Source organism: Melospiza melodia, unplaced genomic scaffold (assembly GCF_035770615.1).
Source record: "Melospiza melodia melodia isolate bMelMel2 unplaced genomic scaffold, bMelMel2.pri scaffold_32, whole genome shotgun sequence".
Lineage (NCBI taxonomy): Eukaryota > Metazoa > Chordata > Aves > Passeriformes > Passerellidae > Melospiza > Melospiza melodia.
This window is the reverse complement of record NW_026948638.1, coordinates 965,770-981,030: the sequence shown is the minus strand read 5'-3', so window position 1 is coordinate 981,030 and position 15,261 is coordinate 965,770. Positions and strand designations below refer to the sequence as shown.

Below are 15,261 nucleotides of genomic sequence, written 5' to 3'. Positions count from 1 at the left end.
CCTCCAGGGCCAGCTCAGGGCTGAGTGCCTGGAACACACGGTGCCCATCCTGTCCCAGCTGGTTGTTGGCCATGCACTGGTAGGTGCCTGAATGTCCCACATCAATGTCCCTGAACTCCAAGAGGGGACCCCGGGCCACCTCCTGCCCGTTGTGCAGCCAGGTGAAGGTGACGGGGCTGAGCCCACCTGCACTGAGCAGCGCAGGGTCACGTTGTCACCTGCATGCATCTGGTGTGCCAGGGGACCAGGCGTGATGGTGGCATTGGCCACGGGCACTGTGGGGACACAGACAGGGCTGAGGGCAATGGTATGGGCTGGCAGGCATTGTGGAGGGATAGGGATGGAAGGAATGGGTGTGATGGATGATGTCGGGGATGGGGTCACACCAAGGAGGGGTGCGGGGACACAGGAAAGAGGTGGGGGGACACGATAAAGGCATCTGGGGGTCATGGATGTACACAGGCAGGATACCCGAGGAAGCTGTGGTGGCCCCTTGTGCCCATCCCTGCACTCACTGCACACCGTGACGCGGAGCCAGGCGCTGCTCTTCCACATGGCCCCCCCCTCAGAGCGCACCTGGCAGCTGTAATTCCCCGAGTGGGAGACCCCCACGGTGGGCACCAGCAGCTGCAGGGACCTCTGTGGGCCCCCCACCACCTGCCCATCCCTTTAGAACACGTGCAGGAGGGGGGCTCGGGGCCACAGGGGGCTGGGAGTGCTGAGGCAGCTGAGAGTCAGGGGGGTCTCCTCGGTGGGCTCGGAGGGACCCTCCAGCACCGGCACCATGAAAAGCTCAGGGAAGGAGAGGGGAGATGAGGACTGTGGCTCTGAGTCTGCATGAAGTGGCTTTGGGGCTGTCAGGAGATTGGAGTTCCAGGTGTGGGGGTTCTCACTGTGCACTGTCACTGGTGCCGAATGTGCCCATGATGACATCTCAGAGTCCACCCAGCCCTTGCAAATGTAACTGCTGCTGTGGCGCAGCCGCAGAGGGGCCAGGGATGGCTCGGTCCCATTGAGGGACCTCTCCACCTCCTTGTCCCCATGGTAGAATGGCACCCCGGTGACTGACATGTTCTCCCAGCACCGGCAGCGCAGTTTCACTGTGTCCGCCTCCAGCAGCTCCTGCACCAGCACCTGCAGCACCAATTGGGCTGCGGGACCGAGGGGTCCTGTCACACCAGGGTATCCTCTTTTGATGGGGATCCCCCCATTTTGTCACACCAATTGCACCAGGGATCCCCAATTCCAGCATGGTTTTCCCCACATTGGGATGCTCTGGGATGTCCTTAGAGCAGGGGACTGGTGCTGGTCACACAGCAGGTGACCCATGGAGTGCAGCACACCCAGAGCCCTTAGGGTTCCCACGGGTGCCAGGTTGGTCACATCCAAACCTCCCTCACCATTTAAGACTCTCACGGGGGAGCTGAGCCCACTGTTGGGTCTGTCACACTCATAGGAGCCACTCTCACTGACAGTGAAGTAGCCCCGTCCCTGTCGCCCCCAGCGCTGCCCATCCTTGTACCAGGTGGTGGCACCGGCAGTCCCTGAGCCCTGGCAGGTCATTGTCACCCGGTCCCACAGCACCGCTGGCATCCACAGGGGCTCCACGAGAAGCTGGGTGGTCTGGGCACCTGTGGGTGACAGGGGACACCAGTCCGCCAGGGCCAGCATGGGGCTGGAGACAGCAGGGTGGGGCCATGGTATCCCCTGAGGACTCACCAGCAAGGCCAAGGGTCTGGGCTGGAAGGCAGAAGGGACAGGGCTGGGTGAGGGTCATGGGGACACTGTGGACATCCCATGTTTGCACTGGCCACCTCCACCAGCCCTACAGAACCTGTCCCCACGGCCACATCCCCATGGCCCTGTACCCATGATCCCATTCCAATGGTACCTGTCCTCCCAGCCCATCCCCATGCTACGTGGTCCTTGTCCCTGTCCCTGCATCCCTGTTCCCCTGTCCCTGTCCCCACACCTACCCAAGCCCCAAGGCTCCTTCTGCAACATCCTTGTCCCCACATCTCTATCCCCCTGTTCCTGTTCCCACATCCCAGTTCCCCTCTTTCTGTCTCTACAGCCACCCCAAAACTCTGGTCACACTTGGCTCCATGCCCTGCTCTGGCACTGCTGGCATTGGGGACCTCAGAGGACCCTGCAGCCCCCCTGTGCCCCCTCCCCACTAGTCTGTGCCTCACCAGGGCCCATCCCAGGGGTTTCAGGCCCGTGCCTGGGGCACTCACCTCACAGGAGCAGTGCCACCTTCCCAGCCATCCCAGTGTCCCCAGCCATGTGCACTGGCTGTCACTTGCTGCTGTGGCCACCGCTCCCCTGGCTGGCGGCTCTTCGGATGAAGGGGAAGGAAGCGAGGTCCCATCCTGTCCCCACGTGTAGGTGGCCCTTGGTGGGGGCAGGGTGGGGACAGGATGGGGGCAGGCTTTGGGGACCTTGTGAGACATGGGGGTGCTGGTGGGACATGGTGGGGACATGGTGTTGCCAGAATTTGGAGTCTGAGGTGGTATAGGGAGCCAGGGATGAGTGTCCAGGGGAATGGGATGCCCAGGGTCAGGGTCCCAGGGGAATGGGGTCCCAAGGATTGGGTGGACTCAGACTAGGGGATGAGGGTCCCAAAACAATGTGGCCTTCAGGGATTTGTGATCATGAGATGGGGGCCATGGCATGGAGGTGCTAGTGGAAAGAGGAGCCCTGTGAGAATGGGGTCCCTGGGGAAATCAATGTCCCTAAGGGAAGGGGTGTCTCAGGAAGTGCAATTACTGGGACAGGATTCCTTGGGGTTGGAGTTCATGGGAATTGCAGTCTAGGGATGGGGGTCCCAGGGAACAGGGGGCTGAAGGAAATTGGGTCCCAAGGTTGGGGTCCCAGGGGAATGGGGGTGCCAGGGTTGGGCAGTTGCTGGGGGGGCACGGGGGTCACAGCTCCTTCCCTGAGTGCCTCAGATTTTGGGTTAAGGCGGGGCTCCACAAAATCACCCCTGTAGTGTTCGTTTCCTGGACAGGCATTGCATGGGGGTCCTGGGTACCTCTGCATCTGTGTCCTCCCCTGCCCTGGACTTTTTCCTCTCTTTATTTCTCTTTTTTCCTTATTCTCCTTACTTTTTGCCACATTCCCTCAACCCCAGTTACTGGCTCAGCAATCCTGGGGTGCCCCTGAGCAAGAAGGGGTTGGGGCACCCAGGGGAGGGGGGAAATGGGGAGCAGGGGGCGCATGGAAGGGTGAGGAGGATTTGAGGTACGGAGGTGTTGGGCTGTGCTCCCTCAACACTTTCATTATCCTGGACAAGAGGGAAGAGGCCATTTGTGCTGAGAGTCAGATGGGAAAGGGAGCGTTCAGTCTCTGTTCTTGGGGGGGCCCATCCAGGGGCATCCTGTCCTCTAAGGTCTCTGTTCCAGAGTTCAGCTGGGGGAAACCAGTCCAGGGGGTGACACATCCTGTTGTGGGGGGTCCTGTCCCAGGGGGTGGCGGTTCCAGAAATGTCCCTGCACATTCCTGGCCAGGTGCCTGTCCCAGGGGTGGCACGTCCTGGGGAGCCCTGTCAACGCTAGGGTGGGGCCCAGCCATGGCCCAGCCCCACTGCACAGGGATGGCCATTGCCCAGCCCTGCTCTGGCCAGCCCCAGGGGGCAGCCAGCACCTGAGTGTTCCCCTCTGCCCCCCTGGCTTTGATTCTGGCAGCTTTAGAGCTGCTGCAAAGGTGAGAATTCTGTTGGGGAAAAAGGCCTGCCTGTGGTTTGCTCAGCCCTGCAAGAAGCACAAACCTCAAAGGGAGCCCAAGCAGTGGCTCTGTGAGGGACTTTCATGCTTTTCAGAGCAGGGCTGGCTGGAAATTCCCCATGCAAGGGCAGCTGTGTGGGAACCTGTCTGGAAATGCAGCAATTGATCATTTTGTTCCTCTCAGCAAGGGACTGAGAGAGCCCTAGCACTACTGCAAATACCAAAACAATCTGCTCAACAACCTGACCTGGACCCTCCTTCTTGAACAAAACCTGCAGCCCTTTGGAACCTCACAGAGAGAATGTTTGTGATCTGGATGTTCACAGCAGAAGAGAGGGAAAATGTGGAAATATTGAGCAGGGGCTGCACACAAGGGGCTGGGGAACAGGGGTGTCACAGCAGGAGTAGGGAGTGCCCAGGCAGGGGAATTCAGGGCAGGCTGGAGTGGATTTACCAGGGAATCAGACCCTGGGGCACACACAGGCATTTCCACAGATTCCTATGCACTGTCCCAAGGATGGACAGAGCTTCTAGCCTTCCTCCATGGGAAGTCAATCAAGTTTCAGGGTGGGAATGAGCAAAATCAGGAGAGTTCCTAAAAGCCAAAGAAAGGCTTCCTTCTGGGCTGGGTTGCTGCTCAGCAGGCAGGGAGCAATTCCATGGAGCTGTTGGACACTCAGGGAGAATCCACACTCTGTTATCCACAAGCAAATGCTACTGGGGAATGCACCAAGGGGCTGCTAAACGGAATGAAAAAGTCTCATTCCATTGTGGTTTGTTTGTGTTTTTATTGTGAATGACTTGTTGGGAAATCAATGGATTCTACAAACCCAGGTAATTTTATACCTTGTCAGTTTGATTTCTGATGAGTTTGTCCTTTATTGGGAAAATGATGGTGTGGGAAAGATGTTTGCTTTTATTCTATGGATGTGTAATTTTGTCTCAACCAATTGTGCATCAAGTGTTGTCTGGGATGGCTGAGCCAGGAAATTGAGGGGACCTGACCCAGGGTTGTGTGGGGCAGGGGAACAGAGACTCCCAGAACAGCCCTGAGGTGCCTCAGGGTGGGGGCTTTGCTGTGCTCTGGGTCAGCTCAAAATCTGCAGCACCCAGGGAAGGAGCTGTTTTCCCCTGTGCCCACCCATCAACTGCCCAATCCCTGGCACCCCCATTCCCCTGGGAACCCAACCATGGGACCCCCATGGCCTTGGTCTCTCCTCCCAGGGACCCCCATCCCAGGACTGCCATTGCCCAGCACCACCATTGCCTTGAGCCCATCCCATGGGCTACTTCTTCCCCCAAAACCCCTATTCCCAAGGGTCCCCTTTTTCCTCCTGCACCCCCAAACCTGGCACCAACATGCCATGACCTCAGATCCCTGGGGACCATGTTCCCACAGCACACCCAACCCTTAATCCCTCCAGGCATGGAGACCCCAATTCCCCTGGACCCTCATTCTCCTGGACACCCATCCCTGGTTCCCCACATCCCCTGAGCCCCCCACTCCTGCAAACACCATCACCCACCATGTCCCCAGACTATGCAGCCTTGTCCCCAGCCTGTGCCCATCCTGTGCCCACCTCGTCCCCACCAAGGGCCACCTACACATGGGGAAAGACCTGACCTCACTTCCTTCCCCTTCGTCCAAAGAGCCGCCAGCCAGGGGAGCAGTGGCCACAGCAGCGAGTGACAGCCAGTGCACATGGCTGAGGACACCGGGATGGCTGGGAAGGTGGTGCTGCTCCTGTGGGGTGAATGCCCCGGGCACGGGCCTGACACCCCAGGGATAGGGAGGGGAGGGGGCACAAGGGGGTTGTGGGGTCCCCTGAGGTCTCCAATGCCAGCAGTGCCAGTCCATGTTACCTACAGTGGACTTTGGTGGGACTGGACATACAGGGTGGCTTTGGGGACAGGAAGAGGGGTCAGAAATGTGGGGACAGGGATGTGGGGACAGGGATGTGGGGACTGGCACCTTTGGGTTCAGGTGGCTCTGGGCATAGGCTAAAGGGAACTGGGATGCAGGGACAGAAGTGGACAACAACAGTGAGGATGTGGCCGTGGGGATGGGATCATGGGGATGGGATCATGGGGATGGGATCATGGGGATGAGATCATGAGCTGGTGGGGGTGACCTGGGCCAGTATGGGCTGTGTCCATAGAGGGCTTGTCTCCACAGTGTCCCCTTGTTCAGCCTCAGCCCGGGGTGGCCTCAGTTTCCCTGTTCCAAGGTGTCTGTGCCACAGGGATGTGGTGCATGGGTGGCTGTGACACAGACATGTCCCCCTACCTCTCCAAATCTCTTGGGGACCACCGACACACACTTTCTCACAAGAACTGCTGACCCGATGGGGAGAGTTAGGGACAGTCCCCACAGTCTGCATCCCTTTGCCTCTGTTCCCATGGTGCCACACTCACTGAGCCCTCTCCCTTCTCCCTTCCAGCCCAGACCCTCAGCCTTGCTGGTGAGTCCTCGGGGGATGCCATGGCCCCACCCCGCTGTTCCCAGCCCCATGCTGGCCCTGGTAGGCTGGTGTCCCCTGTCACCCACAGGTGCCCAGACCACCCAGCTCCTTGTGGAGCCCCCCTGGAGGCCGGCAGTGCTGTAGGACTGGGTGACACTGACCTGCCAGGGCTCAAGGACTGCTGGTGCCGCCACCTGGTACAAGGACATGCAGACCTGGTGGTAGCAGCATCCTGATCACTTCACTGTCTTCAAGAGAGGCACCTACATGTGTCACAGTCCTGGCACTGGGCTCAGCCACCCCGTGAGCATCTTAGATGGTGAGGGGATGTTTGGGTATCCCCAACCTGGCACTCGCAGGGACCCTGAGGGCTCTGAATGGGCTCCGCTCCATGGGTCACCTCCTCCGTAACCAGAGCCTGTCCCCTTCTCTGGGGACATCCCAGAGTATCCTGGTTTGGAGGGATCCCCAAGTTGGATTTGGGGATCCCTGGTGCTCTGGATGTGAACCAGTGAGGGGATGCTGGTGCCATTGGGTGTGACAGGACCTCTCTGTCCCTAAGACTGGCTGGTGCTGCAGGTGCCGGCACGGGTGCTGCTGGAGGGGGACACGGTGACACTGTGCTGCCAGAGTCTTGGAACAGCACAGTCAACTCAGTGTCCTTCTACCGTGAGAAGACGGAGCTGGAGGTGTTCCCCAAAGCCACAGAGCTGTCCCAGTCCCCTCTGCAGCTGGGCCACAGTGGCCACTACAGATGCAGGGGTTGGGTGCAATCCTGGGGGTGGAAGAAGTCAGCGCCTGTGACAGTGACAGTGCAGGGTGAGCACCATACAGCCCCCACCCCAACACCCCCCACAGCACCTCCTCAGGGACTCGGGCTCACAAATCCCCCTCCACTCTCCTTCCCAGAGCTCTTCTCAGTGCCAGTGCTGGAGGGTCCCCCTGAACACATCGTGAGGTCGCCCCTGACTCTCAGCTGCCTCAGGACCCCCAGTCCCCTGCGGCCCTGAGCCCCCCTCCTGCACGTGTTCTACCGGGACGGGCAGGTGGTGGGGGGCCAGCAGGGCTCCCTGCAGCTGCTGGTGTCCGTGGGGGTCTCCCACTCGGGGAATTACAGCTGCCAGTTGCTTACGGAGAGGGGGGGTGGGGGTGGTGGGGATATGCAGAAGAGCAGCACCCGGCTCCGCATCACCGTGCACAGTGAGTGCGGGGATGGGCACGGGGAGCCCCCACAGCCACCTCCCTTCCCCTGGCAGGGCATCTCCATTTCCTCCACACAAATTTCCTTGGTCCTTCTTTACTCCCCTTTTCCCCTCACCCATCTGTGGTGTGACCCCATCCCCAACATCCCCTACCACACCCATCCCTCCCCCATCCCTTTTCCCCCACACTGGCTCCAACCCCTCCCTGTGGTCTCATCCCTGTCTGTGTCCCTGCAGTGCCCGCGGACAATGCCACCATCACACCCAGTGTCCTGGAGGTGACACTGCGGGACACAGGGACACAAAGGGACACAGGTAGGGTCACACAGGGTCACCAGGGAGTGCAGGACCTCCATGCTGATGGGTGATCCTGATGTGTCCCTCTCTGTTTCTAGCAGTGGCCACAGGTGTCAGTGGGGCCCTTTTGTTCCTGCTCCTGCTTGTGGGTGTCATTGTGGCCTGGCACCAGTGGCACCGTGTGGGTGGTTGATAATGGGGAGGCACGGGGTCATAGCAAGCTGTAGAGGCCGCCAGAGTTGGGGAGCGATTGGGCAGCACGCACATCCACAGAATATTGACCTTAGCCTGGAGTCGGAATGGTTTGGGGAGGTCCTGGAGGGTCCTGCAGGGATGTTTGGGTTCTTTCAGGGGGCCTGGGGGTGTTTGGGGGGTCTCAGTACCTACCTGGATTTGGGTTCTTGATGCTGAGTTGGTCAGCGCCACTGGGGATGTTTATGAATTCTGGGAGATCCAAGGATGCTTGGAAGTCCTGAGAGGAATTAGGGTCTCGTGGGGGTTCAGGAATCATTAGAGGGATCAGGTCCTTGGGACCTCACAGTCATGCCTTCCCTCTTTCCTTTGCAGCTGCCAGGAAGAACCAGGAAAGGTAAGGGGAGGGGGCTAAAACCACACTCTACGCTTTTACCCCAATCCCCAGGACCTCCCATTCCTTCCCACACATCCCCTTTATTCCCTCAGGGCCCCCCTGGATCCCCCAGCCCCCCTAGAGGAGAGGGAGGTGCTGTATGCCCACGTTGTGGTCACCAAGAGGGCAGGGGGTGAGTATGCGGAGGACACACGCAGGGGGACATGTCACCAATGAGTGTCACCCCACCCAGATCCCACAACCCGTGTCTCTCGCAGTGTCCCCCCATGCCACCACCCTTCAGGATCCCCAGGTGACCTACGCGGAGCTGCGGGGACCCCAGGGGCGACCACAGGAACCCGGTGACATCTACGGGAATGTGCTGTGACACTGGGGGGCACTGGGGGTGCCCACCCATGGGCATCCACTCGTGTGTGTGCTGCCACCAAAAATTTGCCCCTTGACCGCCTTGTGAAGGCACAAAGATCCCAAAGGGCTGAGAGAAGAACAATTTCCTGAAACAGCAACCAGAGAGAATAAAATCAACAACAACAAAAACAAGGTTCAGGGTCCAAATGGTCACAAAAAAGAACAATTTCTTGGGAGAGCCCCCAAAAATTGACAATTCCTGAACATTCCCCCCAGCACGCTTCATACCCCAGAGTAACGTGGCAGGGCCCAGAGCCTTCCTTGCGCTGGTAGCCAAAGTGGCCTTCAGGAAGCTCTGGATTCTCTTGTCCCATCCCAAACACCTCCTCTGCCCTGTTCCCCACACAATGGTGTCACAAAGGCCCTGTGGGGGTTCTGGAGCCTCCCCCTTTTCCAGGACAGTCGGGATCAGGCCATGGCACAGAGTGGGGTGTCAGAGAGAGGAAAAGTTTGATGTCTGGAGACATTTTGGAACAGCTATGTGTGGCAGGGATGGATCAGACTTTGCTTATGATGAGACAGGGCTCCGTCTGTCCATCAGTCTGTCAGCCATGGCACACTGGTGACAGTGTGATGCTCTGCCAAAGCCAGCTCCTGAGTGGCCGTGTGACCAGAAGTGCCAGCTGGGGAGAGGGCCCTTGGTGGCCCCACTAGCTTAAAAGGCAGAGCATGAGGTTGCCAACTCCCTGACCCTGTCTCCTCTTGAGGGCTTGGTCCCATCCACACTGGACCCAGGATTTGGCAACTCATTTAAATGAGAAATACCTTCCAAGGAAACTGGGAATGTTCCTGGAATAGAAAGAACACACTTGTCAAAAACTCTAATTTCAAAAATAATGGGGCTTCCTTTGGGAAATTCCTATGGGGCTCTTTACATGGAAATTTATGAACCAGAACATAACAAACAACACAAACCCAGAACTTTCCGTCCCACTCTGTGCTCTTGGTTTTTGTGGCAGTTACAACCGTGGGCAGCAGGGGGCGCTGCAGGGAGCACTCCCGGCCAGCGGGGGGCGCCCCGGTCCAGCTCCATCCCCTCAGGGGCCATGGCGGCCTCGGACGGGAGGGAGGAGGGGAAATCGCTCCTTTTGCAAACTCACGGGCACCAATCGCTCCCAGTACCACCACCGGCAGCAGGCAGAAGCTGCCATGGCAGCAGGTTGGATCCCAGTGCCCACTGGCAGCGTAGCAGTGTCTTGGGGCCAGGCACACGCCCTGCACAACACCCGCAACTGCTCTCCATGATCTCAAATGGAAGGAAGGCAGTGCCTGACCCCAGGCAGGTCTGGGGTCCACAACAGCCCCTCTGCTGGCTTTACACCACAATTCCTGGAAACCCTCAGCCTTTCACTCAGGTGAGTAGGGTAGGGATGGAGCAGCTTTGGGGACACCTGGAATCCAGACAGGGTCACTCCCACTACACCATGGGTGCAGGCAGAGCCCCTGCACAGTATTTCCACAGCTTTCCCTTTTAAAACATTCTTTCCATGAGGTTCCAGAAGGCTGCGGGTTTTGTTCAAGAAGGAGGGTCCAGGTCAGGATGTTGAGCAGAATTTTGTGGGATTTGCAGTAGTTTTGTGGTTCTGTCCCTTACAAAGAGGAACAAATTAACAATTGCTACATTTCCTGGCTGGTTCCCTCTCAGCGGCCACTGCAGGGGGTGTTTCCATCCAGCCCTGCTCTGAAAGCCATCAAAGGCCCTTCCAGAGCCACTTGCAGGCCTCAGCAAACCACAGGCAGGCCTTTTTCCCCCATAGAAATCTCACCTCTGCCACAGCTCCACAGACCCCGAGCCCTTGGAATCTGTTTTGGGTGACCCCCAGGCCGCCGGCACCCTATGTCATCCCAAAATCTGAGGCACCCAGGGAAGGAGCTGAGACATATGGGCCCATACAGCTACTGCCCATCCCATCCCTGGCACCCCTACTCCGCCGGAAATCAAATCATGGTACCCCATTTCTTATATCCTCCCCTCTCTGGAACCCGTATCCCAGTACTGATATTTCCCAGGAACTCCATGGCCCAGCACCCCTCATTCCCAAGGAACCCTCTCCAGTTCATTCCATCTCCTGAAATCTCTCTTCCTCTAGAACTATGATTCTCCCAGGACCCCCATTCCCACAGGATCCCCCTTTCCCCCAGCATCCCCATCCCATGACCCCAAATCCTGGAGCCCAAGTTCCTCTGGCACTCCCATCCCAGAGTCCCCTCCACCCTGGGAACCCCCATTCTCCATGACTCCCCCTCCACAGCACCCCCATTCCCATCCCTGGGACCCCCCATTACCCTGGACACCTATCCACGGTGCCCCAAAGCACCCTGAGCCTCCCACTCCTGGGAATCCCATATGGCACCTTGTCCCACCCAGACTTGTCCCCGTCCTGTCCCCTCCCTGCCCACAGCCTGTCCCCAGCTTGTGGCCACCCTGCCCCACCAGGTGCCACCTATGCATGAGGATGAGACCTGACCTCGCTTCCTTCCTCTTTGGCCAAAGAGCCACCACCCAGGGGACAGCCACCCCCAGCACCGAGTGACAGCCAGTCCACATGGCTGGGAACACCAGGATGGCCGGGAAGGTGGTGCTGCTCCCTGGGGTGAGTGCCCTGGGCATGGGCCTGACACCCCCGGTATAGGGAGGGGAGGGGGCACAGGGTGGCTGTGGGGTCCCCTGAGGTCCCCAAGGCCAGCAGTGCCACTCCATGTTACCTACAGTGGACTTTGGTGGGAATGTGACTGATGTAGGGTGTCTTTGGGGAACGGAACAGAGCGCAGGAACAGGGGATGGAAGTATGGAAGTATGGGAATGTGGGGACTGGCACCTTTGGGCTGAGGTAGCTCTGGGGATAGGGAAGAGGGAACTGGGATGCAGGGACAGAAGATGACATGAACTGTGAGGATGTGGCCATGGGGATCATGGGGATGGGATCATGAGCTCGTGGGGGTGACCTGGGCCAGCATGGGCTGTGTCCATGGTGTCCTTGTGCCCAAGATGTTCACAGTGTCCCCATGTTCTCCCTCAGCCCAGGGTGGCCTCGGTGTCCCTCTTCCCAAGGTGTCTGTGCCACAGGAATGTGCCCGTGGTGGACTGGTGGCAGTGACACAGACATGGACCCCTCCCTTGCCAACTCGTTTGGGCACCACTCCCATGCACTTTCTTAAAAGAACTGCTCACTCCATGGGGACAGTTAGGGACAGTCCCCAGACCCTGTGCCCCGTGCTGCTGTCCCCACAGTGCCACCGCCACCCAGCTCTGTCCCTTCTCCCTTCCAGCCCAGACCCTTGGCCTCGCTGGTGAGTCCTCAGGGGATGCCATGGCCCCACCCTGCTGTACCCAGCCCTATGTTGGCCCTAGCAGGTTGGTGTCCCCTGTCACCCACAGGTGCCCAGACCACCCAGCTCCTGGTGGAGCCCCCCTGGAGGCCGGCGGTGCTGTGGGACCGAGTGACACTGACCTGCCAGGGCTCGGGGACCGCAGATGTCACCACCTGGCACAAGGACGGGCAGCGCTGGTGGCAGAAGAGACTTGATCACTTCACTGTCACCAAGAGTGCCACCTACACACATGACAGTCCTGGAAGTAGCACAGCCCCTCTGTGAGAGTCTCAAACAGGGAGGGGGGTTTGGGTGTCCCCAACCTGGCACCCGCAGGGACCCCAGGGGCTCTGGGTGGGCTCCGCTCCATGGGTTACCTCCTGTGTGGCCAGACCCCATCCCCTGCTCTGGGGAAATCGCAGAGCATCCCAGTTTGGGTGGAACTAGTTTTGGAATCGGAGAGCCTGGTGCATGGGTTGTGACCCAATGGGGGTGTTCCCGTGCTCTCCCCCAGACTGTCTGGTGCTGAAGGTGCCGGCACAGGCACTACTGGAGGGGGACATGGTGACACTGCACTGCCAGGGCTGGCAGGAGAGCATGATCAACTCCGTGTTCTTTTTACCACGAGGGTAAGAAACTGGAGGGGCTCTGAAAAGGGAAGGAGCTGACTCTTTCCCCCCTGCTGCTGAACCACAGCGGCCAGTACGGCTGCGAGGGCTGGGTGAAATTTGGGATATTAGGGGAGTTTTGGTGGTCATCGCAGGTGACAGTGATAGTGCAGGGTGAGCACCCCAACGGCTGCCACCCCGACAGCCCCACAGCCCCTCCCCAGGGATTCAGGTTCAGAAACCCCCCTCCAATCTCCTTCCCACAGCTCTTCTCGGTGCCAGTGCTGGAGGGTCCCCCTGAGCCCACCGAGGGGGCTCCCCTGACTCTCAGCTGCCTCAGCACCCCCAGCCCCCTGCGGACCCGAGCCCCCCTCCTGCACATGTTCTGCCAGGACGGGCAGGTGGTGGGGGGCCCACAGGGGTCCCTGCAGCTGCTGGTGCCCACCGTGGGGGTCTCCCACTCGGGGAATTACAGCTGCCAGGTGCGCTCTGAGGGGGGGCTGTGCGGAAGAGCAGCAACATGCTCCGTGTCACGGTGCACAGTGAGTGCAGGGATGGGCACAGGGAACTCCCACATGCTCCTCCGGTCCCCTGCCTCGGTACGTCCATGTTCCTCAGACACCTTTCTTCTGTCCCTCCACCTCCTCCCTGTGTCCCCTCATCCCTCCATGGTGTGACCCCTTCCCCAACATGCCCCATCACAACCTTTCCTGCCAATCTCTATCCCCTCACTGGCTGCCAGCCCTAGCCTGTGCCCTCTGCCGTGTCTCTGTCCCCACAGTGCCCATGGCCAATGCCACCATCACTCCTGGTCTCCCGTCACATCAGGTGCATGCGGGTGACAATGTGACCCTGCGCTGCTTGGTGCAGGTGGGCTCAGCCCCTGCCACCTTCACCTGGCCAGATGGGCAGGAGGTGGCCCAGGGTCCCCTTCTGGAGCTTGGCAACATCGATGTGGGACATTCTGGCACCTACCAGTGCGTGGCCACCAAGCAGCTGGGACAAGATGGGCATCGGGTGTTCCAGGCACTCAGCCCTGAGCTGGCCCTGGAGGTGACACCTGGCTCACCCTGGCTCACAGGTGGGGTCCCACAGGGTGTCTGGGGTTTCAGAACACCTACAGTTCAGGGTGACCCCGATGTGTCCCCTCTGCTCCCAGCAGTGGCTGTGAATGTCAGCAGGACCCTCCTGTTCCTGCTCCTGCTCCTGGCTGTCATCAGGGTGGCACTGCTGGGGTGGGTGACAGTGGATGTGATAAGAGGATCCTGGAGAGAGGGGAAGCCCCCTGATTGGGGGCAGAGATCAGCAGCACCCAGGGCCCCTGAGCTGGGGGACACTGAGCCTGCAGTGACCTCAGCTGGGCGTCCTGGGGGATTTGGGGGGAATTTTTAGAGTCTTGGTTGGGCCCCAAGGCCTTCCCTGGGTGGGCTTTGAGGAACATTGGGGTGACACTGGGAGTTCCTGGAGGATCTGGGGAGCTCCTGCATGGATGTGCAGGGATGTTTGGGGATCTTTTTGGGGTCTTGGAGGAGTTTGGGGGTACCCCTCTCTGCTTGGGGTTCTGGGGACCCAGAGAGTTGGGGGCATCAGGGGGACTGGGTGCACTTCAGTGATGCAGAAGTTCTGGGGGCTTCAGGTGTGCTCAGAGTGTCCGGGGGAGTCAGGGATCCACTGGGATTCAGGGCTGCAGTGGGGATTTGGGTGTCCTGTGTGTGGTTGGAGCTGCCGAGGTCCCAGGAAGGTTCAGGGGTCCTGGTGTCCACTTGGTCACCCCCTCCCCTTTCCTTGCAGCTGCCAGGAAACTCCAGGACAGGTGAGTGGGAAGTTCGGGCTGGGACTCCACTTTCCCCCTCCCCACACACCATCCAGTCCCCCCCATCCCCTCAAGAACCCCCCGGAGCAGGGGGTTGTGCTCAACACCCACATCAGGGGCACTGAGTGGGCAGAGGGTGAGTACAGGGGGAGACAGTGGGACACGTCACACACGAGTGTCACCCTCAAGCAGGTCCCCGCAACCGATGTCACTCTCAGGTCCCCCTATGATGTCTCCCATCCCTGCCCCACCTTGGGATCCACAAGTGACCAACGTGGAGCTGTTGGAACCCTATGAAGGACAGTGGGATCCTTGTGACTATGATGATGTGCTGTGACACTGGGTGGCAGTGGGGGGCATTGATTCCCCTCAGGGGTCTCTTCTTCCTCTTCACAGCACCCCACAGGGCTCCTCATTCCGCCTCCCAGTGATGGGAGAGCACACAACGTTTTTCCATCCTATGGTACCCAAAATTCTGTCTTTTGGTCAAACTCTGTGAGAAACAAGGCTCACTCTTTAAATTTTGTAAATGTTTAATAAGGAATAAAAGGGATAGTAAACAGTGTGCTGGGTGCTTGGCAACTGCCAGAGGCACACTTTTAACTACAGCAATTCTTCTTACATAGCTTTTCACTGTAATGGTTAAATACATACTCAGGAGGGTTAAACATATACAAACATTCTTTCCAGTTGACATGTTCTGGGAATTCTTTTGCTTGGTTTGACCCTTCATTCATTTTCATAAAGTACATGCTATACTGCAAAGTAAAGTTATCTATTTTTGTCGTCACAAAGCCCCCATGTTCTGTGGTTTGACAGTTCTTGAGAAAAGAAGGGTCAGTGGT

The 15,261-nt window shown here is 58.9% G+C and overlaps 1 long non-coding RNA gene and 1 pseudogene across 1 annotated transcript in view; one reads left to right on the top strand and one right to left on the bottom strand.

Moving 5' to 3' along the window:
- The window catches only part of LOC134434188 (Fc receptor-like protein 3), a 43,859-nt pseudogene extending 41,945 nt beyond the window's left edge, over window positions 1–1,914 (bottom strand).
- LOC134434194 (uncharacterized) overlaps window positions 1–12,121 on the top strand; it is a 108,579-nt gene extending 96,458 nt beyond the window's left edge. Inside the window, exons 2-3 of the long non-coding RNA XR_010031819.1 lie at window positions 6,167–6,187; window positions 12,063–12,121. This is a non-coding gene — a long non-coding RNA (uncharacterized LOC134434194). The remainder of the gene's footprint in view (window positions 1–6,166; window positions 6,188–12,062) is intronic.
- The last annotated feature ends 3,140 nt before the right edge of the window (window positions 12,122–15,261 follow it).